This window comes from Canis lupus, chromosome 7 (genome assembly GCF_048164855.1).
Source record: "Canis lupus baileyi chromosome 7, mCanLup2.hap1, whole genome shotgun sequence".
In the NCBI taxonomy this organism is placed as follows: domain Eukaryota; kingdom Metazoa; phylum Chordata; class Mammalia; order Carnivora; family Canidae; genus Canis; species Canis lupus.
Window position 1 is genome coordinate 60,174,478 of NC_132844.1, and position 24,981 is coordinate 60,199,458.

At 48.4% G+C, this 24,981-nt stretch overlaps 2 long non-coding RNA genes across 2 annotated transcripts; both read left to right on the forward strand.

Annotated features, from left to right (window-relative positions):
* Positions 1-692: 692 nt before the first annotated feature.
* On the forward strand, positions 693-3,083 carry LOC140636331 (uncharacterized). Its single transcript, XR_012033603.1, has 3 exons — positions 693-870; positions 1,744-1,835; positions 2,797-3,083. It is a non-coding gene; the product is annotated as an uncharacterized lncRNA (long non-coding RNA).
* A 10,568-nt stretch (positions 3,084-13,651) lies between these two features.
* On the forward strand, positions 13,652-24,717 carry LOC140636332 (uncharacterized). Its single transcript, XR_012033604.1, has 5 exons — positions 13,652-13,760; positions 14,927-15,044; positions 18,605-18,733; positions 19,273-19,333; positions 24,044-24,717. It is a non-coding gene; the product is annotated as an uncharacterized lncRNA (long non-coding RNA).
* Positions 24,718-24,981: the final 264 nt, after the last annotated feature.

Consider the following 24,981-nt stretch of genomic DNA (forward strand, 5'->3'; position numbering starts at 1 on the left):
GGGAAGAGCACCTTAGGCGGAGGTAACAGGTGCCCTAAGGCAGGGACAGGCAGTACTCAGAGGAAGAGCAGGAGGAAAGTGGGCAGAGCCTGCGGAGCCTGATGGGCTGGCTGCCTTCATCCTAACAGCGGAGCTGAGAGCTGAGGGGTTGTTGCCTGCTAGGCTAGTGGAGGGGAGATTGGAGGAGAGCTGAGTGGGCGTGGGGACCGCAGTCAGGAGCCACCTTAGGGGTCCAGGCGCAGGGCTGCAGTGGGAGGAGGGCTGGAGGGGGGTAAGAAGGAGGTAGGTCAGGCCAGCTCTACCCACAGCTCTTCCGGGGCTCCTCTGGCTCTTTCCCAGGGGCTTATCCAGTGCTCAGGGTCCCCTGACCCCCAGGTAGCGGTGTGCTGGTAGTTGCTTAACCACTGGCTCTCTGGGGGGAAAGTCCTTATTTGTAGCATTTGTCAATACCCTTGGTGTCCATACTCTCACTAAGGTTGATTTCAGTCTCCTGAGCTGTAGTCCATGAATGAGAAGTTGGGAAGGGATGTTTGTAAGTGTCCAAAGCCAGAGCAAGCTGGCTCGAACACAGGGCTGGCCTCAGCTCTCAGGATGTCAGTGGGTCAACCGAAATGTTACTTATCTGTGTCTCAACTCTCTGTGCAATTCCCATGTCTGTGTTGGGAGGAAGAGGTTGAAGCCTGGATGGGGAGGGTCTGTGGGGGGAGGGGGTAATAGTAATGCCACTCTCCATCCCAGTCTTCTCAGTAACCATAAGAAATTGGTACCATTATTACCCTCACTTCCTAGATGGAGAAACTGAGGCACAGAGAAGTCAAACAGCTTGTCAAAGATACCACGCTAAAGGGCAGACCTGGGAACACAGAGCAGGTTAGCCCTGGGGTGATCCCCGCATCCTCCTGAACCCCTCTGCCCTGTCCTGCATGTGAGGTGGCCAAAAGTCAGTGAGATGAGGGAGGGTTAGGCAGAGACCATGCACAGAGGATGGGATAGCTGAGAGGAGCTGGGAAGAAGGAAGAAGCTGTCATCTGGGGAGATTGGGGTGGGAGGGCCTCCAAAATTCTCTGGCTGGAACCCTAATTTTCAGAGGGGGGTGACCGCTAGAAGTCAAGTTTAGATAGAAGTGATTTTTAGAGGTTGATCATGAGCTTACTCTGTGAATGATTGCTGGAGGGGGTGCTGCAAATTAGAATGGAAAGAGGTTGGGCTACTGGAACCCCACCCTGCACCCCACTACTCCCCGGTTCTGTGCAGGGTGGTGGTACCAGGGCAGAGTCCATGCGGCTGCAGCTCTCTCTAGGCTTGCAAGGCAGTTGACTCTGGGGCCCCCCGATAGCTCAGCTAGGACCCGAGCTGGGGGCAGTCAGGTCTGCCCAAGCAGCCCAGGAACAGCTCCAATCTGAGGTCATAAACTTGGAGTTGGACAGTCTCTCGGAGCCAGCAGGGATTCGAGGAGGCTGGTGGAGGCACAGAGGACGGAGCGCAGGCCCAGGGCGGGGTGAGCCAGTGAGCCTCACTGACAAGTCTTGGGGAGTTCAGAGCCCTGCCCACCCTCCACCAGCTTCCCTGCTCCACTGGAGCTGCTGGTGCAGCGGCGGCTCTGAGCAGAGCACCAGGCTGCGGCTCCCCCATGTCCACATCCACACCCTGCTCTGTGCACCACCCACTGTCCTCAGCTCACTCCCCCTCTCTTCCCTGCGCTACTCAGAATGCCATTGCACTTTTGACATTTTCTTTTCAAAGTTCTTTCCAGCCATGGGAACCTCCAGTCCTGCCAGTGTTCCTGAGTTACTGTCTTCTCTCTAGACCTCAGTTTCCCTGTCCGCACAATAGAGGTAAGTTCTCATTAGACTCTGTAAACCTATGATGTGTCTGGAGTAGAGAAACACCATCCTTCAAACCTGAGTGCTCGGTGCTAAGTACACAGCAGGTGCTTTATGGATTGGTTTGGTGAGTCTGACTTGCCTAGGAGTTGGGAATGAGGAAGACTTCTAAGGGGCAATGGACCTGTGTCCACTGTTACTTCCAGGGATGCGTTGGGAGTGGCTCCTCCCCACGGGCCCGCTCCAAAGAGCCCCTGGATATTCTGCTTAATTATTATTCTCATCATCCCCATTTTACAAAACAAAAAGAGGGAGCCTCAGAGAACTTACATTGCTTCCTCACAGTTACTCAGCTAGTAGATGGCAGAGCTAAGATTTTAACCTAAGCAGCCTGGCTCCAGGGACCACATCTCCAATGATTGGACCACCTGCTCCTCCTTCTAATTGAGTGTAGTGGTCTCCAGAGTTGGAAGGGTTCAGGAAGAAATTACTAGAAATTATGTTACATTAATTTTATCTCATCCTTTAAATATTCGGGTTTTTTTTAGTGAATGTGTATTTTACATGCAATACATGTATATAATTTAAAGAGCTCTATTGAGTATGATTCACATACTATTCACCTATTTTATTTTTTTTAAGTTTTTATTTATTTATTCATGAGAGACAGAGAGAGAGAGAGAGAGAGAGGCAGAGACACTGGCAGAAGGAGAGGCAGGCTCCATGCAGGAAGCCCAACGTGGGACTCGATCCGGGGTCTACCCGGATCACGCCCTGGACTGAAGGTGGCGCTAAACCGCTGAGCCACCCAGGCTGCCCAAATTCACCTATTTTAAATGCACAGTTTAAGACTTTTAGTTAACATATATAGTAGTGGAATCATCACCATTATCCAATTTCAGAACATTTCCATCATCTTGCTTGTTTGTAGTCAATCCCCAGACTGTCGTTGATCTACTTTCTGTCTTTACAGATTTACGTTTCCTGGACATTTCATATACATGGACTGAATACAACGTGTGGTGGTTTGTGTCTGGTTTGCTCAACTTAGCATGACGTTTCTGAGATTCATGTTTTAATATGTATCAGTATTTCTTTCCTTTTTTATGCCCGAATAGTATTCTGTTGTGCGACTATACCACATTTTATCCATCCATTCACCAGCATTTGATCGTTTTAATGATTTCTGCTTTTTGGCTGTTGTGAATAAAACTGCTAAAAACATTCATGGATTTTATGCAGACAGAAGTTTTCATTTCTCCTGGGTATATACCTAGGAGAAGAATTGCTATATCATCTGGCAATTTTACATTTAACTTTTTAAGAAACTGCCAAATTTTCAATTTCATTTTACATTTCCACCAGCAATGTATGAAGGTTCCAATTTCTCCACATCTTCATCGGCACTTATTATTATCTTTTTGATTGTAGCTGTCCTAGTGGTTCTAAGGTGGTATCTCTTTGGGGTTTTAATTTACATTTCTCTAATGATTGATGATGTTAAGCATCTAAGTGCTCAAATTTGTTGGCATAAAGTTGTTCGTAGTATTCCCTTATTGTCCTTTTAATTTCTGTGAGATTGGCAGTGATATTCCCTCTTTCATTTTGATTTTAGTAATTCATTTTCTTTTCCCCTCCCCCATGGCATGTCTATCTAAAGGCATTATCATTTTTGTTAATCTTTACATTTTAGTTTCATTGCTTTTTTTCTTATTGTTCTCCTCGTTTCTATTTCATTGATTTTTATTCTAATCTTTATTATTTCCTTATTTTTTATTGCTTTGGGTTTAGTTTGCTCTTCTTTGTCTGATTTCTCACATTGGACATTTAGGTTTTTGATCTGGCATGTTCTTTTTCTAGTGTAAGTTCTTAAAGCTATAAATTTACTGCTAAGTACTGCTTTAACTGCATTCTAGAAATGTTGCTATATTGTGTGTGGTTATTCAATTCAAATACTTTTACATTTGCCCTGTGATTTCTTTTTGACCTACAAGTTATTTAGAAATGTGTTGTTTAATTCTTAAATATTTGGTGATTTCCCAAATTTTCTACTGTTGTTGATTTCAAATTTAATTCTGTTGTGTTCAGAGAACATTATTTGTATGACTTTAAACCTTTTCAGTGTATTGAGACTTGTTTCATAATCTAGCATATGGTCTATCCTGATGAATATTTTCAGTGCACTTGAAAAGAATGTGTAATCCTGCTATTGTTGGATGCTATTGTATATGGTAGATTAAATTGTTTGATAGTGTTGCTCAAGTCTCGTATATCCTTGCTGATTTCCTGTCTGGTTGTTCTTGCGTTATTGAAATTGAAGTGTTGAAACCTCCAACTCTTATTAGCAAATTTTCTATTTCTCCCTTCCATTCTGCCAGTCTTTGTTTTGTATATTTTGGGGCTCTGTTGCTAGGTGCATGTGTGTTCATTACTGTATCATTCTGATGAATTAACTGTTTTATCATTATAAACTGTCTGTCTCTAGTATCATTTTTTTGTCTTAAAGTCTGTTTTATCTGACATTCTGTTTCTCTAATGGTTATTGTTTGCATGCCATGTATTTTTCCATCCTTTTGCCTTCAACCAATTTGTGTCTTTGGATTGAAAATGTTTCGTGTAGGCAGCAGATAATGGGATCTTGTTTTATTAATCCAGTCTGATAATGTTTAAGTCATCACATTTAGTCTGAATGTTTTATTTACATTTAGTATAATTATTGATATGGTTTGATTTATCACGGCAATTTTGCTATTTTTTTAAACATGTTTCATGTCATTTTCTTTGTTCTTCTGTTTTTCCTTTACTGCCTTCTTTTGTATTAAACACAGATTTTTCTAATGTATCTCTTAATTCCTTTGTTGTCATTCCTTTATTATATTTTTGAGTTATTATCTTAATTGTTGTTATGGAGATTATAGTATGTAATTTATCACAGTCTACTTCAGATTAATACTAATTTAGTTCTATAAATTATCAAGACTTTGCTCCATGTAACTCCATTTCCTTCCCCACCCTTTTTGCTAATATTGTCATGTATATTATATCCATGTATGTTATAGATCCAATAGTTGTATTATAATTATTGCTTTATACTATGTCTTTTTAAAATTTTAAGAGAAGAAAGGAGAAAAAATGTATTTTTAGGATCTTTTATATTAACCCACATTTTTATCATTTCTGGTGTTCTTCATTTTCTGCTGTGGATTTAAGTTACCATCTGGTGTCCTTTCCTTGCTCCAATATAACTCTATTCCCTCCTTCTCTTTGTGCTATTATGTATTTGTTATATATAATGTTATTTTTATGTTATAAGCCCAACTATATAGCTTTCTAATTATTATTTTATGCAATTGTCTTTTAAATCAGTTAAAAGTAGAAAAGAGAAAAACATATTTGGAGTGTCACTTAAATTTATCTACATGATTACCTTTTTTGGTGCTCTTTATTTCTTCATAAGGATTCGAGTTACTGTCTAATACCATTTCCTTTCACCCCGAAGGACTTCCTTTTTTATTTTTTATTTTTATTTATTTATTTATTTTTTCCGAAGGACTTCCTTTAATATTTTTTTATGAGGCATGCTTGTTAGCAACAGATTCTCACTCTTTATTTGGGTGTGTCTTCAGTCTACTATCATTTTTGAAGGATACATTTATTAGATATAGATTTCTTGTTTGGCTTTTTGTTTTCTTTCAGCACTTTGAATATGCCACCCCACTCCTTCTGGCCTCCATTGTTTCTGATGTGAAATCAGTTGTTAATTTTGTTGTGGTTCCCTTATGTGATGCATCATTTTTCTCCTGCTACTTTCGAGATTTTCTCTCTGTCTTTCAACAGTTTTATTATAATGTCTAGGAATCTTTTTCTATTTCTCTTATTTGAGCTTTATTTGAATGTGTAAATGTTTTTCATCAGATTTGAAAACTTTTGGACCATTATATCTTCAAATATATTTTTCTGGCTCTTTTTCTCTTCCTTTTCTGGAAATCCCATTAAGAATATTTGATATGTTTGATGATATTCCACAGGTGTTTGAAACTTTGTTCATTTTTCCATCATTCTTTCTTTTCTTTTTGTTCCTTAGATTGGATAATCTCAATAGATCTAGCTTCAGGTTTGCTGATTCTTTATTCTTCTAGCTTAAAGATGCTGTTGAATCCCTCTAGTGAATTATTCATTTCAGCTAACGTACTTTTCAACTCCAGAATTTCCATTTAGTTCTTTAAAAATATTATATCTATCTATTATTTATCTATCTATCATCTATCTATCTCATATATATAAATCATATACTTGTATATATATATCATATGAGATATATGTATCTATAGTTTCTATCTCTACTGATATTCTCTATCTGATGAGTCTTTCCTTAATTCTTCTTTTTAAAGAGTTTATTTATTTGACAAAGAGAGAGAGAGAGCATAAGCAGGGAGAGTGGCAGGCAGAGGGAGAGGGAGAAGCAGACTCCCTGTGGAGCAGGGAGCCTGATGTGGGTTGATCCTAGGACCCTGGGATCATGATCTGAACCAAAGACAGATGTTTAACCGACTGAACCACCCAGGCACCCTTCTTAATTCTTTATACATAGTTTTCTTCAGTTCTTTGAAGATATTTATAAAAGCTTCTTTGAAATCTGTGTCTATTAAGTGCAACATGTGGATCACCTCAGAGGCAGTTTCTACAGACTGCTCCCCCACCCCTGCCAAATAGATCACATATTGCTGTTTCTTTGAATGTCTTGTAATTTTTGGTTGAAAACTGGACATTTTGGATAATACATTGTGGCAACTCTGAATTCTGCTTCCCCGTGACCAACACCAGGGTTGTTGTTGCTAGGGTGACCCCCTACCCCCATCCTGCTGGTGCCTAAACTAAGAATCTGTCTTCCCCATAATATGAGGCTACTGGTGTCTCTGCTCAGGTTTTTTTTTTTTTTTTTTAATTCTTTTTATTTTTAAGCCTGGTGTCCTAGAAATTGCCCTGGATCAGCATAGCTTAGTGTTATGCCAATGACTGGTCAGAAAGTGTGCTTAAATACCTTGATCCAGTTAGGCTTCTATCCTCTGCCAATGCATCTTTGTGTTGGTTGGGAAACACATTCAAGATTTAGACAGTTTACAAATCTGCTCCAACTTTTAGTCTCTGTGTGCTTAGCCAGGGGATCACTAGATAGCTAAGGCCCTTTTCAGCCTCCTCTTAGTGTGCACATAGCATTCCACACCCCCAGGGATATGTGGGAGCTTAGCAAGGCTCACTATGGCTTTCTTGTTTCCGGGTATCCCTTTTAAATGTTTTGCTGTTCTCTTGATTTGTTACTTGCTCCAATTAGTATTAACCTCAGGCTAAGGCTACAGTGTTGGCCTCAGTGTACATAATTTTTAGAAATATACCTATACTGAGAGCATGTGCACATCACATTTCCATACCTATACTGAGAGCATGTGCACATCACATTTCCTGGTAAGAGTGCACAATGAAACATGTTTGGTGACTGCCAATCTACTTTTGGGCATCTCTGACTGGTCTGCCCTGGCTGGGAGCTATGTCTCGATATTGAGCTTGGGATTGGCATCCATTGGGTTGGGATCTAGGGGGCACTTGAGAAGAGCTGTTGCAGCAATAGGATTCTCCAGGGGGTACCTGAGGGGCAAGTGGTGGTCATCCAAGGTGGTTGAACTTGCCTCCCTAGGACAGCTGGCTCTGCCCCTCCTGGCTGGGCCTTTGCTCCCACAGGGATGCAGGCCTGGTTGCTCTGTCAGCAGGCTTGGGGTGTGGAGCCAGGTGCCCTTTTCCCTGGCTTCCAGTCACTGGTAGCCTGCCAGGCACTCAGGAGAAAGATCTAATGGAGCCAAGAGAACGATCAATTCCCTCAGGGCAGGGCTGCCAGCAGAGTGGGGGTGAGGGTCACCCAGGAAGCAGCTGGCTCTTGCCCCAAGAAGCCCAGGCTGGAAAGAGCTGGTGCCTGTGGCCTCCTCAGTCCCTTAGGTACTCACTAGATGATAAGGATTCAGAGAACAGACCCTTCCTCCTGGTTCTACCCCTGTCCTTGGGGTGGGCACACAGAGAGGCCCGTGTCCATGAGCTGAAGGTCAGTGTACACGGCAGGCACTGTGGGTAGGAGGGGTGAAGGGCAGAGAGGAAAGCTGGGATGACAGTCACGTACGCTGATGTCACTGGTCACTCCGCCTCCCTAAGGTATCACTTTCCTCATGGCCGGGCCTGCAGCTGAGTTCAGGGGGGCAGTCACGTCCCATCCCTGGCACGGCTCTTAGGCTGCTCACTGCACCACCTCTGGGGCTGCTGAGGTCACGATGGTACTTGCCAGCACTGCCTAGTGTCAGCTCAGCTCTGACAGTGGGGAGGGGGAGCCTAGGGAATGGCAAGAGTGGCAGGGACAGGTGTCTGGGGGCTGGAAGTAGCCAGGCTGCTGAGAATCTGTCTCAGGGTACTTGGGGGGCTGCGCTGGGCTTACTTCCCTGGTGGGCAGCAGCCCTTGCCCACAGGTGGCTCCCAGTCTGAGGAAGAGGACAGAGCCCCGGTCCGCAGACGCAGCAGCTGTGTCTGAGCCGAGCATGGTGGTGGCAGCAGCTGGAACCACCTCCACCCCCCCCCCCCCCCCCCCCGCCGGCTACTCAGTACTCCTGTGCAAGGCTCTCAGGTCACCCAGGAAAGATACTTTGGAGAATCCCTTCCCTGGACCCTGGGAGGACCCAGCAGGTGCCCTGCTTGTGACAGTCCACATGGAGTAGGGAGGGGCTGCCAGAGCCTAAGTGAGGACAGACAGCGGCGTCCCTGTGTCTGAGCTCGTCCTCAGGGCTGGGTCCAGCAGAGGGAGCTGGCAGCCAGCAGGAGCTGAGACAAGCCGGCCCTGACCCCCGAGTTGTCCCGCTGCCTACCCAGGGTGGCAGACTCACCCATGGCTGGAGCTGGAGCATTGGCAGCATACGTTGGGGCCCAGGACCCTTCAGCCCACCCCAACACTCAGGGCTGCCCCACCGAGACTCCTCTGCAGAGTCACAAATTTTATACTCTTCCAGCTCGATCTATGGAGTCCTTCCCACTGCTCTTGGGCTAGGTTGTAATGCAAGGGATCAGAGTCCTGGGTGTGAATTCTGATCCTTGACCTACTAGTTCTATGACTCTAGGCAAGTTATATAAGTTCTCTGGACCTCAGTTGCTTCACCTGTAAAATGGGCTGCTGTGAAGAGAAAGCGCATGAAACATGCCTGGCATGTAGTAAGTGCCCAGTTAGGGCAACTTCTTTCCTCCTCACTCCATTCCTCTTTGCTTCCCTTTGAGCAACAGCTAAATGGCTGGGGATGGGAGAAGCTTGCTGGGGCGAATGCCAGCCATGGGGCAAGTGGCATTAACCACAGCAGGCTTCGTTTGGAGACAAGGTTTGAACTGGGTTTAGAGAAATGCTTCCTCTTGGCCCCTAATGCAGGCATGTCAAACTGCAGCCAGAATGAGGTGGCAGTGAGAGGGCAAGGGTCATAGCCTCATTGGCTCTTCACTGAGCACTTGTCTAGCAACCCTTCCATTCATGTGCCCCTGGCTGTATGTCAGCCCCCAGTAGGACTTACTGGCCTCTTGCACTGCCATCAATTTCAAGGTCTCCTTGGGGTATGTAGCTCTCCAGGTGTTCTCTCATTTTCCTTATGTGCCAGGCCCTGTTCTAGGCATTAGGGGGATAGCAGTGAGCAGAGCTGAGCATAGTCCCTGACCATGTGGAGTTGGCACTCTAGTGAGGAGTGAAAACATTCAATAAAATGAATATATTAGAGGGTTATAAGTGCTCTGGAGGAAAATAAGAAGAGGTTGAGGGATGGGAGTGCAGGTGTAAGTGGGTGATGCAACATTAATAGAAAGATCAGGAAGGCCATGAGAAGAAGATATCTGAGTAAAAATCTGAAAGGTGAAGCCACATTTACAACTAGGGGAAAATATTCCATGAGAGGGAATAGCTAGTGCAAAGGCCCTGGGGCAGTCATGAAGTTGGCTCCTTTGAGGAACAGCAAAGGGGCCAATGTGAAATTAGTGAGAAGGAAAGTAGTGGCAAATGAGGGCAGAGGGGCAAGAGGGACCAGATCCTAAAGGGGCTGGTAGGCCATTGTCAGGACTTGGGCCACAGAGCAAACATGGATGCAGAGAAGGAACACGGACACTTTCTTTTCCCTAACGGGCAGTGGATCAGAAAGAAAATGCTACCTGCTTTAATAAAGATGAGCCCCGGAACTTCAAGATTGGTACTGGAGGTACACTCCTGATTGAGAAGGGCAGCACTCTGAGTCTTGAGGCTCTGTCCCTCATGGTCTCTCATCAGCATCCAGCGCCATCCACATTGGTCTTGGGGAGAGGGGCCTCTCTAGGAAGGGTCAAGAGCAACCTGAGGGCAGGGGTGCCTTGTTGACTCTATGTCCTTAGTTCCTGGACTTAAAAAAGGTGCTCGACACAACCTAGTTGAATGAAGGAAGGACAAAAAGAAAGAGTGAAGGAATGGTGGACACAGGCTCTGCCCTTCATTCCCCACAGCAGCAGAGACTAAGCTGCTGGGTTTCAAACACTGAGGGCAAAACACTCAGAACCAGGCCTCTGAGATGTGTGGCCAAGGCCTCACCTGCCTCTTTCCCCTTGGAGTCTCCTGTGGAGTGTCTCTGCTGGCTCCTTGGTGACATTTCTGTACTGAGCCACCTCCCCAACACACCCCCACATGCACACCGTGGTTCCAGTACACACACACCTCAGCCATTCAGCAGCTTCAGAGGCTCCACTGTGTGCCAGGACTCCCACCTTCTGAAACCCAGCCTCTTGTCTGAGGTTCTTCTCTTTCCCCTCTGAGCCTCATCAGAGGGGCCACCGCTTATGGGGAGCTGCCATACACCCCACACAGGGTAGTGGCTTTGTGGGTCTCAGCCAAATGATCCAAAGCTCGGGCAGTGATGGGGAGTGGCCTAGCATAGTAATACAGATGACAACCAAGCAACAGCTCACCTTCATCAGGCACCGACCACACACCTGGCCTCTGTCCTAAACACACCATCGGCATTATCTTGCTTAGCTCCAGAGGCCTCCATGTGCCAGTCAAAGGGACTGGGGCTCCAAGAGGTCAAAGGACTTGTCTGAGGGCGCTTCCAAGGTGCCCCTCCTGGATGGGAGGTAGGAGGCCTACAGGGCCCTGGCCCAGAACTGCCCCCTCCTGCCACTGCCCTGGAGCAGCCAAGTAGACAGGTTTCATCTCAGGGCACCCCTACCTCCTGTGAGAGCCAAGCTGAGTATGTCAAACTTCAGCCTTGCCCTTCAGAGGAAAGGCTGGGGTCCTGGGAGCTAGGAGAGCCCGGGGCTGGTGGGACTGAGAGGCCACTCCCATCCCTGGCTCTGCTCCGGAAGTGGAGCTAGCTGGCAGGGCTCGGACCACCACCAGAACGTGCTGCTGCTTCTTTGATCTGCTGTGGCACTTGCTGCTCACCCTTCATGTCTAGGCCAGCTGTGTCCTCTGGAGAGAGGTCCTGAAAACAAGGCCAGGTCAGCCTCCCTACTTGGGCTGAAAATGGGTTTCCTGTAGGCAGAGAGCAGATCTGGGGGGCCCACATGTATAGGCTCCTACTGAGGCTGTCAGATCCATGCCTCCTCCTGGCAGAGGAGACTGAAAGCTGCCGTCTCTGAGCCAGGACGCTGCCTCCTTGACTCCAGGAGGTGAGTGGACAAGGTGGAGGAAAGCTGCCAAGTAGCAAAGTGCTCTGCAAATGGGAGTTCCGCACAATTGCACCTCCTGTCTCCGCTGGGTGGCCACTCTCCTCTGAACTTGAATGTCCAGGAACCATACCTCTCACCTGGACACAGCTTTCCTCCCCTTGACTGACAGTCATTCATGCACATTTCTAATCTCCCATGCGTAGAGACAAGCCCCGGGGCAGCAGGACTTGGGTCTGAGTCTGTTCAGTGCAGGGCCTGATACCCAGCTAGGTCTTCCTCACTGCCTCCCTTCCAGAGGATAGCAGGACAGAAGTCGGTCAGGGGTGGGGAGGACAGTGGGGTGGGAGTTGCTTATGGAACAAACAGAACCTGGAGTGGGTGGTCTAAGGATGCGGGTTTGTGTCCTGACTCTGCCTAACAGCCCCAATCTCCCTTTAAAGTGTTTGAGAATAGAAGAGATGCCTTTGGGAACACATGCTCTCATTGCCCCATGAGACAAAGGCTCTGCAGGTCTCCGAAGCCAGAGCTGGGGGGCCGGGGCGGTGTTGGGAGGATCATTTCCTGATGGAGGCTGTGAAATTGGCAGAGAGGAAACCTATGAACACACTGGCCCCATGGCCTTGGCACCTGCAGCAGCCTGATCCCCAACCCAGTGTGGCAGCTGGTGGTGCCCAGGTCTCCTCGTGGCTCCTCCAGGGAAGGGCTGGCACATGTTCCTCTCTGCTCCCAGTGCTGAGGGCAGGGTCTGGCCCACAATAGGCCTTGAACAGTTGATTATTGAAACAATTTGGCGGAGGCAAACGGAGTCCTCACTCATGGGACCATCAGCTGGAAATGACAGTGGGTTTTATCATTGTGAACACTAGCTCCACAGTAAGGCCAAGGAAGTGGGCCCCTGGCTGGACACCATGGTCTCCAGGAAAGGAAGGAACCCATGGCTTTATGCTGGGGAGGACATCGGGAGGGGGATGGATGCAAGGCTGGGGAGTGGAGTGTCTCCCAAACCGTCCTAGCTGGGCTCCAGCGGGGAGGCCAGAGGGGCACCTCAGGTGGCATCATGGTAGAGATAGTACTAAAACAAACACCATTTTTGAAAATCCATGTTCGAAATCTGGTAAGATGGGCTCTTGGCCAAATACCAGTGCGTGGCTCATCCTGCAGAGAGTGAGGCCATCCTGGAAGGAGGGACTGAGATCTCAGGGATAAAGAGCTAGGATGGCATTCTTTCTTTTAGCTCAGTTGGAGCAAGAAATAGATCCAAGTCTCCCTGTTAGGGGGACCAACGGAAAGCAGAGGAAGAGTGAGTCTCGGTCAGTCCCAGCAGAGAGAGGGGATGTTAGGATGGAACTGGCCGTACTTGTGGTGTTTAAGTCTGGGGCCAGAGGGAGTCTCGTGTGGGGGGGCTGGAAGACCCACTCCTGAACACAGAGCCTCAGTTCGGTGGTGGAGGAGGGGAGCAGAACACCAGGGCTGGGCTGATTCTGAAAAGCAGGAAGGGTCTATTTGGGAAATGACAGACTTCTGAGTTTGAAACCAATCCCCGCTGGTTACCTGGGAGTTGATCATTTGGCCTACAAGTTCATAGATAAGGAGGACAGACCGATTGGCAAGACAGAACAGACGGCAGTAGAAACCCGAGTGAGGCAAGTGATTCCATACATCGTCACAGCACCGAGAGGTGGGTTTTGTTACCGCTGGTTGGCAGGTAAAGAAACAGGCTTCTGGAAGTTAGGTAATTTGCCGGGAGCCACATTGCTAGAAACAGGCAGGTCAGGACCCCAGCTCTGCTGATCACAGAAGTCAGGTGACCTTCCAGTCACCTCTCCTGGGATGCCACGTCAACAGCCCCAGCTCTCTTTCTCACAAGGGTACTGGAAGGCTGCTGGAGACAGGGGTGCTGGGTCCCCCTACCCGCAGGGTGGCAGAGCTCTAGGGAGGCTCTAGGGAGGCTGGCTCCCATGACAACAGCGGAGACACAGCCCATGGCAACAGCTGATGAACGGGACACTGGAATTCTCTAGGGCTTGTCCCAGGGCCCTCCTCCTTGGCCCCATTGTCCTGAACATTTTTATCAATGGCCCGAATGGAGGCCTGATTGGCTACATCCCCCCTCCCCCCCCCCCCACCGGCTTGCAGACACCCCTCAGCTGAGAGAAACAGGTTCGGCAGCACAGAGAAGATTCAGCCTCCCCGACAGCGCCTGGAATGAATGGCAGGCAGAGCCAATGAGAGCAACAAGCGGTAGGCAGAAATGACAAAGGCCAGCTCTAGGATGGGAACAAAACCGGAGGGAAAAGGCACATGGGTACTGAGAAGCTAGCACACCTAGCGAATGGTTTCTGTGCAAAGGGACTCCTGGCAGGATGGTCTTGATGCTGCAAAGGACTGGAAACAGTGTATGTGTCCCCCAGGATGGAGGGGTCTGTTAAATATTTTGTGTAGGTCTGTGCAATGGAAGGCCACAGGTCTGATACGAAGAATGAGGGAAGAAGCTTTAAGTTACTAATAGGAAAGGCTCCCCAACACACCCGGTTAAGTAAAAAAGCAAGGTCATGGCTGTGTGCACTGGAGTGTAGACCATGCTTCTGTTTGCATAATCAAAAAGATGTGTATATATTTGTATACGCAGATCATCTGCGGAGGATACATGGGAAACCAAGTAAGCAGCTAGGGTCTTGTTTTACACTGAATATCTTTTGTGCTTTTATATAATGCCATATAGGTGTGTGTGTGTGTATGTGTGTGTGTGTGTGTGTGTGTGTGTGTGTGTGTGTAGGAGGGCATGGATAGAGAAATTTTGTGGAAAAAGACCTGGAAGTTTGGCTGACCATAAGCTCACTAAAAATTGCTTTAAGAAAAAAAGACCCCTATAATCCAAGGTTAATTAACAGGCTGTACCCAGAATGTGGGGCCTCTCTGAGGGTGCCATGTTTGAAGAAAAACCCTGGGGGCTAGATTATACCTCAGGGGATAACTTGGCTAAAGTAGAGGTGGGTGGAGGGAGGGTAACTTGACAGGTAAAGAGATGCCAAAGAGATCGAAGGTCATTAAAGGGTCGCCATGAGGAAGCCCGGGGGACCTGATTTTTTTTTACATGAGCCCCTATGTTTGCCTGTCCATTTATTTGGTTTCAAGAGTAGAATTTAGTGATTCATCACTTACACATAACCTCCAGTGCTCATCATAACAAGTGCCCAAGAGAAGCCTGATTATTTTAACTTGCTTCAAAGTATTGGACCTGGATCAATGGTTTGGAAGGTATGGGGAGACAAATTTTGGCCTCAGAAAGACCTTTCTAATCATTTGAATTGAATTATATAATAATATAATATAATAATCAGAGGAATATATAATGCATTATGTAATTTAACAATATAATGTAATAAAAAGTACTTTCTAATAATTAGTACCGGAATGAGCTCTGCGTCACTGGATGTATTCAAGAAGCCACTGATGACATCTCACTAGGATGCTGCGGAAGACATCAATAAAATCACCGGGTCCTAGATTTGGAGCTCACCCCAGGTCTATGAAAGCTGTATCTCTGGAGTTGAAGTCTAGAAATCTGCTTTACTGATTGATTTTTTACCACTGATGCAGACAACTGAACTAAGTACACCCCTCCGTTCATGGTGTATTATCATCATTGGTCTGGTCAAAGTCCCCTTTATTTTTTTATTTTTTTTAAAGATTTTATTTTATTATTTATTCATGAGAGAGACAGACAGAGAGAGAGAGAAAGAGAGGCAGAGACACAGGCAGAGGGAGAAGCAGGCACCATGCAGGAGGCCTGATGTGGGACTCGATTCTGGGTCTCCAGGATCACGCCCTGGGCTGAAGGCGGCGCTAAAACGCTGAGCCACCCGGGCTGCCCTCCACTCCCATTTTCCACCATCCCCAAATCCCTGCTTCCAGACCCTCATTTTATGTGCTTGGTAGAGGTCATGAAACATGCATCTTCTGCGTATGCTGCATTGTGTTGTTTTCTGCATGTTTTATCATTTATATAAATGGTGTTATGCTGTCACTCCCCTCTGTTTCTTACTTTTATCTTTCAATGCTGCTGTTGTTATGCATTCTTGTGTTGTGTGTCTGCCTTGTTTCTAACTGCCTCTTGACATCTGACTGATCCGCTCCCCCATAGGTGGCCACTTAGGCTGCCTCCAACTTCCCACTACTCCCCAAGTTTTGCTGTCATGAGGATCCCATGCATTTCTTCTCTTCGTCCTCTATAATAATTTTTTCCAAGCCATATATCCACTTGTGGGATTCTGGGATACAGGGTGATGCATATTTCGCTTCAATAAATACAGCCAGATTGCTGCTTTTAGAATGGTTATTTTCATTTATCCTCTTGCCTGAAGGACACAAGGGTCTCATCTCCCTACAAAGAATAGAATTCACTTTTCTAATTTGTGCCATTCAGTAGAGTGTGTAAAAAGCTACAGTTGTTTGATGCGTCTCTCCAATGGCTAGTGAATTTGCACATCCCTTCATATACCTGGCCTTTGCATTTCCTCTTCTGTGGCATGCCTCTTCAAAATTTTTTTTTTTTTTTGCTTATTTTTTTCTATTGGATTTCCTGGTGTTTTTTTTTGTTGTTGTTGTTTTGTTTTGTTTTGTTTTGTTTTTTACTTATTCCCTATTTTAGTTTTAATCCCAGGCAAGTTCTGAAGTTGCAAATATCTTCTCCCAGCCTGAGACTCTTCCATCTTAGTAGGTGTCTTAAGGATCAGCCAGGCTTGGGAAGCTTCAGGATGGATATATACCACTTGAGATCATTTCTAATTCTGTCACTGCATGTTTTTAAGCTTCTTGGGCTTTCTGAGGAGTTTCCTGGCCATCTCCATGGGGAAAACAGAGGCCTCGGGGAGGGCTGAGGATAAGGCGAGTCATTGTGAATGCGGATGTGGAGATGGGATGCACCCAGCTCCATCTCTAGCAGTGTGTTGCATTGTGAAGATGTTCATATGATGTGGCCCAGAGAAGCTTTTGAGATCCTCCTGGGAGATGATACACAGTTCATTTGGGTAAAGTCTAGAATAGCTCATTGTTTGGAAGAGGTCATCAATCCATTGGAGTTTTCTCAACAACAGAAGCTAACTCTTTCATCTGTGGAAGTCTTAAAATTTGACTGCAAATATTTAACACTCCTGTCTGAGAGGTTAGTGGAGAGAGGTCTGTGTTTCCTGCCCTTGAATCTGGGCTGACCCTAGTCACTCCTTTGTGCTCAACAGAATTTTGCGGAAGTGATGCTGAATGACTTCTGAGGTTAGGTCAGAGAAGACTCTGTGTCTTCTGCCCAGCTCTTTTGGGACTCTCACTCTGGAGGAAGCTAACTGCTGTATATAAGACACCCAACTACCCTGAGACTGCCATGCTAGAGAGGCCATGCATGGGTGCTTGGGTCAACAACACGAGCCGGGGTCCCAGCCAGTGTTCAGTACCAACTGCCAGCCATGTGAGCAAACTGCCTTGGATGTCCAGTCCTAGCTGACTTCTGACAGCAATTGTGTGAGACCCCAGGTTAGGATTACCCAGCTGATCCCTTTGTGAATTCCTGATCCACAAAATCAAGAGACAATAAAATTGTTTATACCACTAAGTTCTGGGACACTTTGTAATGTAGCGGTAGTAACCACAACAATCTTCTAGAACATAGTAAGCAGTTACTTCAAGTCTTTGCTGATGACTCTAATACATGTAGCCTTTATGGGTCTGTTTCTCTTGTCTGCTGTTCTGATGTTTTGAAATTATGTTATCTGACTCTGTCTGTGTAGGTATTTTCAATTATGTGTTGGACATTGTATTTATGGACTTCTTTGTAGCAATAACCTGGACCCTGGAATGATTACTATCTTCCTTCAGAAAGGATTTACATTTGTATCTGCCAGCTACTTGGGGCATTATTAATACAAAATTACCTATTTCAATGTTTAGCCCTGTGTGATTGGAAACTGAGCTACTTCTGGTTCACCCTTAATTCCTAGGGTATAGCCCTTTTGAGTTGCCTGCCCAAAGACAGAGGGCTCACTAAGTCCAACTCTTTGGTAAACCTGGGACTCCACTTCATGTCCTCTGCGTCCCACAGGGCCATCAGAATTGTTCAGCTTCTTGGACTCTGAGTTGACCTCTCCCGAATGGGCAAACACCCTTAGGAGGGGAAATGGCCATAAATGCCACTCTTTCTTCTCCGGGTCTCAGTCATGGCCGAGAAATTCTTCCTATCTTGTTAGCTCCTCAGTGCTTCAAGCAGATTTTTCAGATATTTTGTCCAGCTGTTCTAGTTGTCCTCAGTGATACATGGGTCTAAATCACTTAGGCTGCTATTATTAAATCTTATTTACTTAATTCTTCAAATGTCAAAAATATAAAGAAATATGAAATCATGATCTTTGAAAGTCCCTATAAAAAAATGTATCACATAGTCTCAAACTTTCTTAAACAGAGATTGACCATAATCCAATTTTCCACTGAAGCCTTGGGATCCTTGTTAAGAATATTCCCTACTATAGTCAAAATATAGTGATGCCTCTAGGAATTGGAGTATGTCTTTTTTTATTTTTATTTATTTATTTATTTTGCACCTACTCTGAATAACTCAAGATTGCTTTTGTTTTTAGCTCTTGGGTCTACCTTTGATTGCTTATGTGTTTGCTACCTGACATCTTTTGCTATCACTGAGAAGAATGTCCTTAGTGGCCTTTCCTCCATTCTGATTTTATTATTTTAATTCATACATAAATTAGATAACGATGCATATTAGAATAGTGTGTAAGGTAAGAGCAGATAGGCTCTGACTTGGGTGGGGGAAGAATCGAAAGGTGAAGCTCTAAAGTTTGTCAGACTCTAGTTGGACAATTGTCAAGCATATCTTTAGTCTGTTCAGAAGCCTTACAAGCTCAGACTTCAGTCTGAATGGCAGAGGTCATCAAGTATATGGCCTCTGGATAAGTAGAATGTTGTTCCAATTGCCCTGAGTTTGGTGCTCCCACTGCAAGCAGGGAGTTAGGGGGCATATCTAGTGCCCTAAAACAACTTAGGGGCTTTGGCCAGTCATAGGCTGCTTTCTTTTTGTTTCCAAGGCCCCACCCTGTCTTCTGGCCAAGGAGACTGAAGAAATCTTGGCAAAGAATGCTATTCCCTGCTGCCCTGCGGAGATGACCACTTCATGGAGAGCAGAGGGAGGAAGGAGGAGAAAAGCGAAGAGAAAGGTTCTCTTTCAGGCTTAAGATGGTGTGGAGTGGCTGCTCTGTGGCCTGCCAAGAGCTGACTCACCGGGCTGGGACAAGGCACTACAGGTGCACTCAGGCCAGCAGACAATAGGCGCCTGTTGCAAATAGCCCCACACCCGAGACAGACCACCAGGGTCAGGTGGAGACAGTCCCTGAGGGAGTGTGGGGGCTGGAAGGGCAGGCGAGAGGCTTGTCCTGGGAAGTTGTTCTTGTCCGGTCTTCCCAGGGCCTGACTCTGAGTACTCACAGCCGTGGTGACTCTGTGATTTCATGGCCAAGGGACAGGAGCACTGGACCACGAGTCCAGACACCTGGGATGGCCTCTCTTGTGGGCCTTATCCTTCATCTGCCAGCTCTAATGTTCTGGTTCTAATGCCACCAGCTTGCTTTGTAGTGGAGAAAAGTCCACACACTTTCCAAGCTTCGTTTTGTCCCTCTCTGGGTGAATCCTTACCTGCATTATCTCTTTAATCATACTGTCCTCCAAAATAGGTGCTATTGTTAGTCTCTTTTTACAGATGAGGAAACTGAGGCACAGATGGTCTGAAGATGCAAGCCTGGTTTCAAAGCCGGAGCTGTGTGAGTCTGGATCCCATGCTATGTGCAGCACTGCCACCCAAGTAGACCAGGACCCAACACCTTGCATCTTGGCAAACACAGGGCCTACTCTGGGGACCTGGCAAGGCAATAGGGGTGGGATGGTCAGAAGGCTTCCTGGAGGAGGAGAGATTGAGCAGCTCCTGGTATGGGGATGGGCACCATGGAGGGTAAGGGCTGGTGGGGATAGGGAGCCAAGACTCAGATTCCTAGCTGATTTCTGCATTCAGCAGCAGACTGGAGGGAGGGTAAAAGCATGGGGAGGGAGACTCACTTCTGCCCCTCTTAAGCCTCTTAACCCCTGGGGGAGTCACCTGAGACCCCCTTCAGGGCTGGGTACAGGGGCAGCTCTTCACTGCCTTGTCCATTGCTAGCTGTGTGAACATGGGCAAGTTGGAGAGACTTTCTAGATTTCAGTTTTTTCATCAGTAAAATTGGAAATATAAAATGAACCCCATGAGGTTGTTAACATAATGAGACCTATTGAAGTCTCATTAGGAGTGAGTCCTTTAGAGGCTTAGCACAGTACCAATGCCCCCTCACCTGTTCCTCTTCCTCTTCTCTGGGCTTCGCTTCTCCAGGCACCTTCACTTCTCTTGTCTTTCCTCAGAGGCCTCCTTGCTGGAGTCTGATACCCTCTGTGACCCAAACCATCACTACTCATTGGAGTTAACTTGCTGAGCAATGAGTGCCTTCCTACTTTATCTCTTCACCTCCTCTCCCCGGTGGGGCTTGAGCTCCTAAGACTGCGCTCCCCATCTGCTCTGCCAATGGGATCCCAGTCCCACCATGAGCTCTTTCTCTGCCTTTGCTCCACTGGCAGGAGATGAAGTGTAAATGCCCCAGAGTCCAGTGCCTTGGAGGCCCGGTTCAAGGTGGTCCCGCCTCATTGAATGGCTGGGTCAACCACTAGCCCTCACTAAGCCTTCCTGTCTGAAAAGCAAGGTTGTTTGGGGGGGCCTACTCCCACAGGGGCTCAGGGTGAGTAAGCAGAGATGGCTCCGTGGCTCTAAACCTCCTTGGGGAGGGAAGGACTGATGAGGCCTGGCAGGCTAGGATGAGGGAGAGCTGCCCTCCCTTTCTCCTCTGGTCCAGAAGCCTCTCAGGGTCCTTTGCCTGAAAAAGAAACCATCTGCCTTGCCTTGTCGGAGGACAGGGCCTCGATAAGGAATTAGGGAAGCAAATCCAGCCTACATGTTAATCCTTGCCTGCCTTAAGTTGCCCACAGACATGGGCAGACTGAGGGCCTGGCCCAGAGAGGAGTCATGGCCAGACCTCCTGCTATCAAGGCAGCAGACGATTAGCCAATTAGCCTGGAGGAAACCAGGTCTGGCTCCTTGGGGGCTCTGAGCTGCAGCTCCCAAGGAAGCAGGGACCTCCGGGAGTGCTGATTTAGGTGAACAGGGGCAGCCGTAGGGCTTTGCCTGGAGCCCACAGGCTATCCAGGGGAGAGGGCTTTCCTGGCTGCCAATTACAAGGGAAGGGACAATGGGGATGAGGCTCTGCACTCTGTACCCCAGCCTGGCCTCCTGGGTACGAGCCCTGTAATGGCAGAGAGGGCTTGGCACACAGCCGGTCCTGGGTTTTGGTCAGCCCTGCCATTATTCTTCTTGATTCCACCATGCAGTGAGCACCTGTGATGTGACATCATCTCCGTGAAGTCATGCTATTAACTCCAGGGAAGCTGGGGAGACATTGAGTGGAAATTCAAACTCAGGTCTCTAAAAACCTGATGTCTCAGATACTACCTTTTCTGTATTGGCACCACTCGGGGTCACCTGGGGCACTTGTGGCAAATGCAAGATTTCCTAACCCACCTGAGGTCTGCTCAGTCAGGATTTCTTAGGGGTGGGGACAATCGCAGGCATCTGTGTTCTCAATGAGGTCCCTACCCGCACATCACAACTGACACTGATGCAAGAGATCTGCGGTCTGACTCGGAGACACTCGGACCTACAAGAACCCCTTTGCCTCCTTCCTCTCTCCTAGCTCACCCTCTAAGCTGGGTCAGGCAGGGGAGTCCCACTCCTCTCATCCACTGAGGACCACTCAGTGCCTTTGGAGGCCCCCAGAGGCATGGCAATGGTGGGAAGGCAGGTGCGCACGTCCTTGGCAGAGGGGCTCACCAGCCTCATCTCGGGCCACCGTGGCAGCTCCAGCCTCAGAGATTGCTTCTCTGCATCCACAATGGAGAAGGCCTCGAGAGGGCCTTCGGCCAATCTGAGGAGCTCTGGATCCCAGGAGAGGGCCAACCCTGTAGGAACCCGTGGGCCTGAGGGTTTGCCCTCTTCCTGCATTTTGGCCACCGACGCCCACGGACATCTCAAGCAAATCTGTTTCTCATCAGCCTTTCTGGGCCTGGAAACCGAGGCTTGAGGCTGGCCCGTGGCCTTGTGGTTTAGAAGGAAGGGGAAGCCAAGTCCTCCAGTTCCCGGGGCCTCCACACTCATAAGTCTGCACAGGCACACATATGCGTGAATTGGCAGGCAGATGTGCAGCATGCAAACACCCACCTGCACATGTTCTCGGGCTCAGGGCTGCAGGCCCAAGGGAGCCCCAGGCTCAGGGATGGCCTGCTACAGACAGTGGCAGCTGGGGTCACAGGAAGGCTGGTCTAAGAAGGCCTCACCCTGGCCGCTCCTGGCTTCTCCCAGCCCCATCCCTTTCTCTTCAGGCTGCTGGGCTCCAGGACAGGAGAGGCCATCAGCTCTGAGACGCTCTGCTCTCCCTTTGCTACCTGACCTACAGGGGCTCATGAGCTTACGGGAGGGCCTCCGTGGTGAGCCTCCTGTGCCCTCCACCCCCACACAGTGAGGAACAAGACTGGTGTCCAAGGAGCACTCGCCCGGCCAGTGCTGGTCTTGTTGAGTGGAGCCCCAGCAGGCCTAGGTCAGACCCTAACTTCAGACCCAAACAACCCCCGAGCCACGCCCACTCCATGTTAACTTCAGAGACAGGAGCTGACTCCCACAACGGAGCTGGGGCTGTGGTCCCACTGTCCTGGGCCAGAAGGTGGGGGCATCTGGAGCCAAGGGTCTTGGACACAGGCCTGGTCATCTGGCCCTGCCTCTGTGGAGATTGAGCTGGGCTGACTCAGGGGTCTGTCATCCCTCTGCAGCCTTCCCTTCCCCACTTGGATTTGGGGGCCCATGGGCTACCCCTAACTACAACCCACTTTGGGAGCTCCTTTAAGGTGGGGGCCTCCATCCTCCTATTGTACAGCCAGTGCCAGTGTGGGGCCAGGTGCACAGCAAGTGCTCCAGACATGCCAAGTGTGCAAATGCATCCCTTCTGCTCCCCATTCCTGTCTTTCTGTGTGCTTGGTTTCTTTCTTTCCCTTCCTGTGTGTCAGACCTGAGACATCCCACACTGCCGGGCCTGCTTAGAACCCCCAAAGATCATAGCCTGATCTTCCAGAGGCTTCCCAGCAGGGACCAAATCCCCAAATAATCCCTGAGCTGCGGGCTGCTTTTCAGCAGCCCCTCTGGACCTTGAGGAAATTGAGGCTTGAGGCTGGCCAGCAGGATCTTTTCTTCTGGAGACATACTTCCTCAGAGGAGGCATAGGAGACCATTTGGGACTTGGCACCTCCCTCATGGTCATCATGGGCAGAGCCCCTGTGCCGGCCAGCCGCAGCATTGGCGCTGTCAACCCTCATCACCCACCCACCCTCCTTTCAGTCTGAGGGCTGCCGTCCTCAGCCAACTAAGCAAGCTCCTCCCTGAGCCCATCCTGGGCTCGGTGCTGAGGAGATTATTGGCCATGCCTGCCAGGGGCTGACAGTCTGGCTCGGAGATATAGACTCCCCAGAGAGAGATGGGCCCCAGGCAGTCGGTCAGGCTCAAGAGAGCTCAAGTCTTCGGCATGGCCAAACGCAAGTCCCTTCCCTCAGAGATGGCTGACTCAGCAGTGGGCAAGGAGCTGGAACAGGTGCACAGGGCCCTCCCACCATGTGAGGGACAGGGGATGGATCTGAGGTATAGAGAAGCACCCCCAGGCTGTGAGGTCAGCAGCTGTGGGTTTGAGAGCTAAACCTCTGGCCCCGACTGCCTGGGTTCACATTCAGGTCTGACTCTCATGAGCAAACAGGACCTCTATGAAGTTGTCCTACCTGGTAGAGCTCTTTCCAGAATTAAATGAGTTTCTCGGTGTAAAACACTAGGATCACCCTTGGCACAAGAGTGAGCCCTCAGTGGACGTTAGATATTATTGTTAAAGACTGGAGTAAACCAAAACCCACCCTAGAGAGCTTTAATTGACTGTTGACATTTGGTTTCCTCCACTGGGCTCTAAGCTCCCCAGGCCCTTTATCTCCCATGCCTGGCACATCTCAGAGACTCAGAATGTGTGTTGAAAGGATGAACACAGGAATGAATGAATCAGGGAGCCTATGGCATCAAGAGACACTTCCTGGAAGAGGCAGCACTGGCGGCTAGGGTCCCAGAGAGGTGGAGAGGGAAGTCTGAGGGAAGGCCAGGAGGCCTCTGGCTGGGCTGGTGGCAGGGGAGGCCCTCAAGGAGAGGAGCCCAGCGAGGCCTGAGGGAGGCTGGAGGGAGGAGGGAAGCTGGAGGGAGGCTGAAGGGAGGCTGCCTGGGTTACAGGGGGCCGGGCTGGGTGAGGATGGGGAATGGGCAGGGAGAGGCAGCGGGGGCGGGGGGCTTCAGCTCAAACCTGTCTTCCTCCTCTGCCCAGGCACCGGCGGGCCATTTACGGAGTCTGCAATTCTGTTGTCACTGGGAGAAAAACCAGCCTCACTCCACAGACCCCTCCGCCAGTAGAGAAACAAGTGTTGAAGATAAGAGGAGTTTAAACAAATACATTCCCATACAGGAGGCCGAAGAAGGGGAAAGGTTGGGAGGTTTCTCTCCCTTATCTCTTTCTTTCTTTCCTTCTCTCTCTTCTTCACTCCCTGGCTTTCATCCTCCTTCTTTCTTTCATTTTTTTTTATTCTGACTTTATTAACCACCTATCCCGCAGATCAACAGAACAAAATAAAAGCAATGCCCCCTCACAGTGCCATCCTGTACTCAACGCTGAGGACCTAGAAAAGGTTTTATTGACCCAGAGCCAATAAAAGGGTCATCTTGTTCATTCCCCTGCTCCAGATGCAACCACTTATAGATTCCTACAGAGGACGCCCTGTTTCCCTCAGCGGAGCCCCGTGACCTCCACTCTGGTTCCTTCTTTTGCTCAGCCTGCAAGCAGAACTCTAGGGAATGATTCTTGGGTGGCAGGAGGCCCAGTCTAGACCAACCACTGACCACTACCCTGGAGCAGGTGAGGCTAGATGGTGGGCAAAGTGTTTCTGAATGGGGAGGCACAGCCCTGACCTCAGGGATGCACAATCTCAGGGGGAAACACAGCTGTATCCTTAGGGATCCCTAGTCTTAGGGGGAAGATGCAGCCTGAGCTCTAAGAAACCCCTGGTTTGAGGGAATAAAGAACCACACTACAAATATTAACCTGTTTTTCACGTTTGATGCAAGATGACAAGACATTGGGCAGAATGGCCCCCCAAATCTATATCACACAGAGGGGTAAGTGAGAAGATGTGTGAAGCTGTGAAAGGTTAAGGGGCAGTGGGGAAAAATATCCTCAGTTCCCTCTATCCCTTTTCTGTCTCCAGCCTG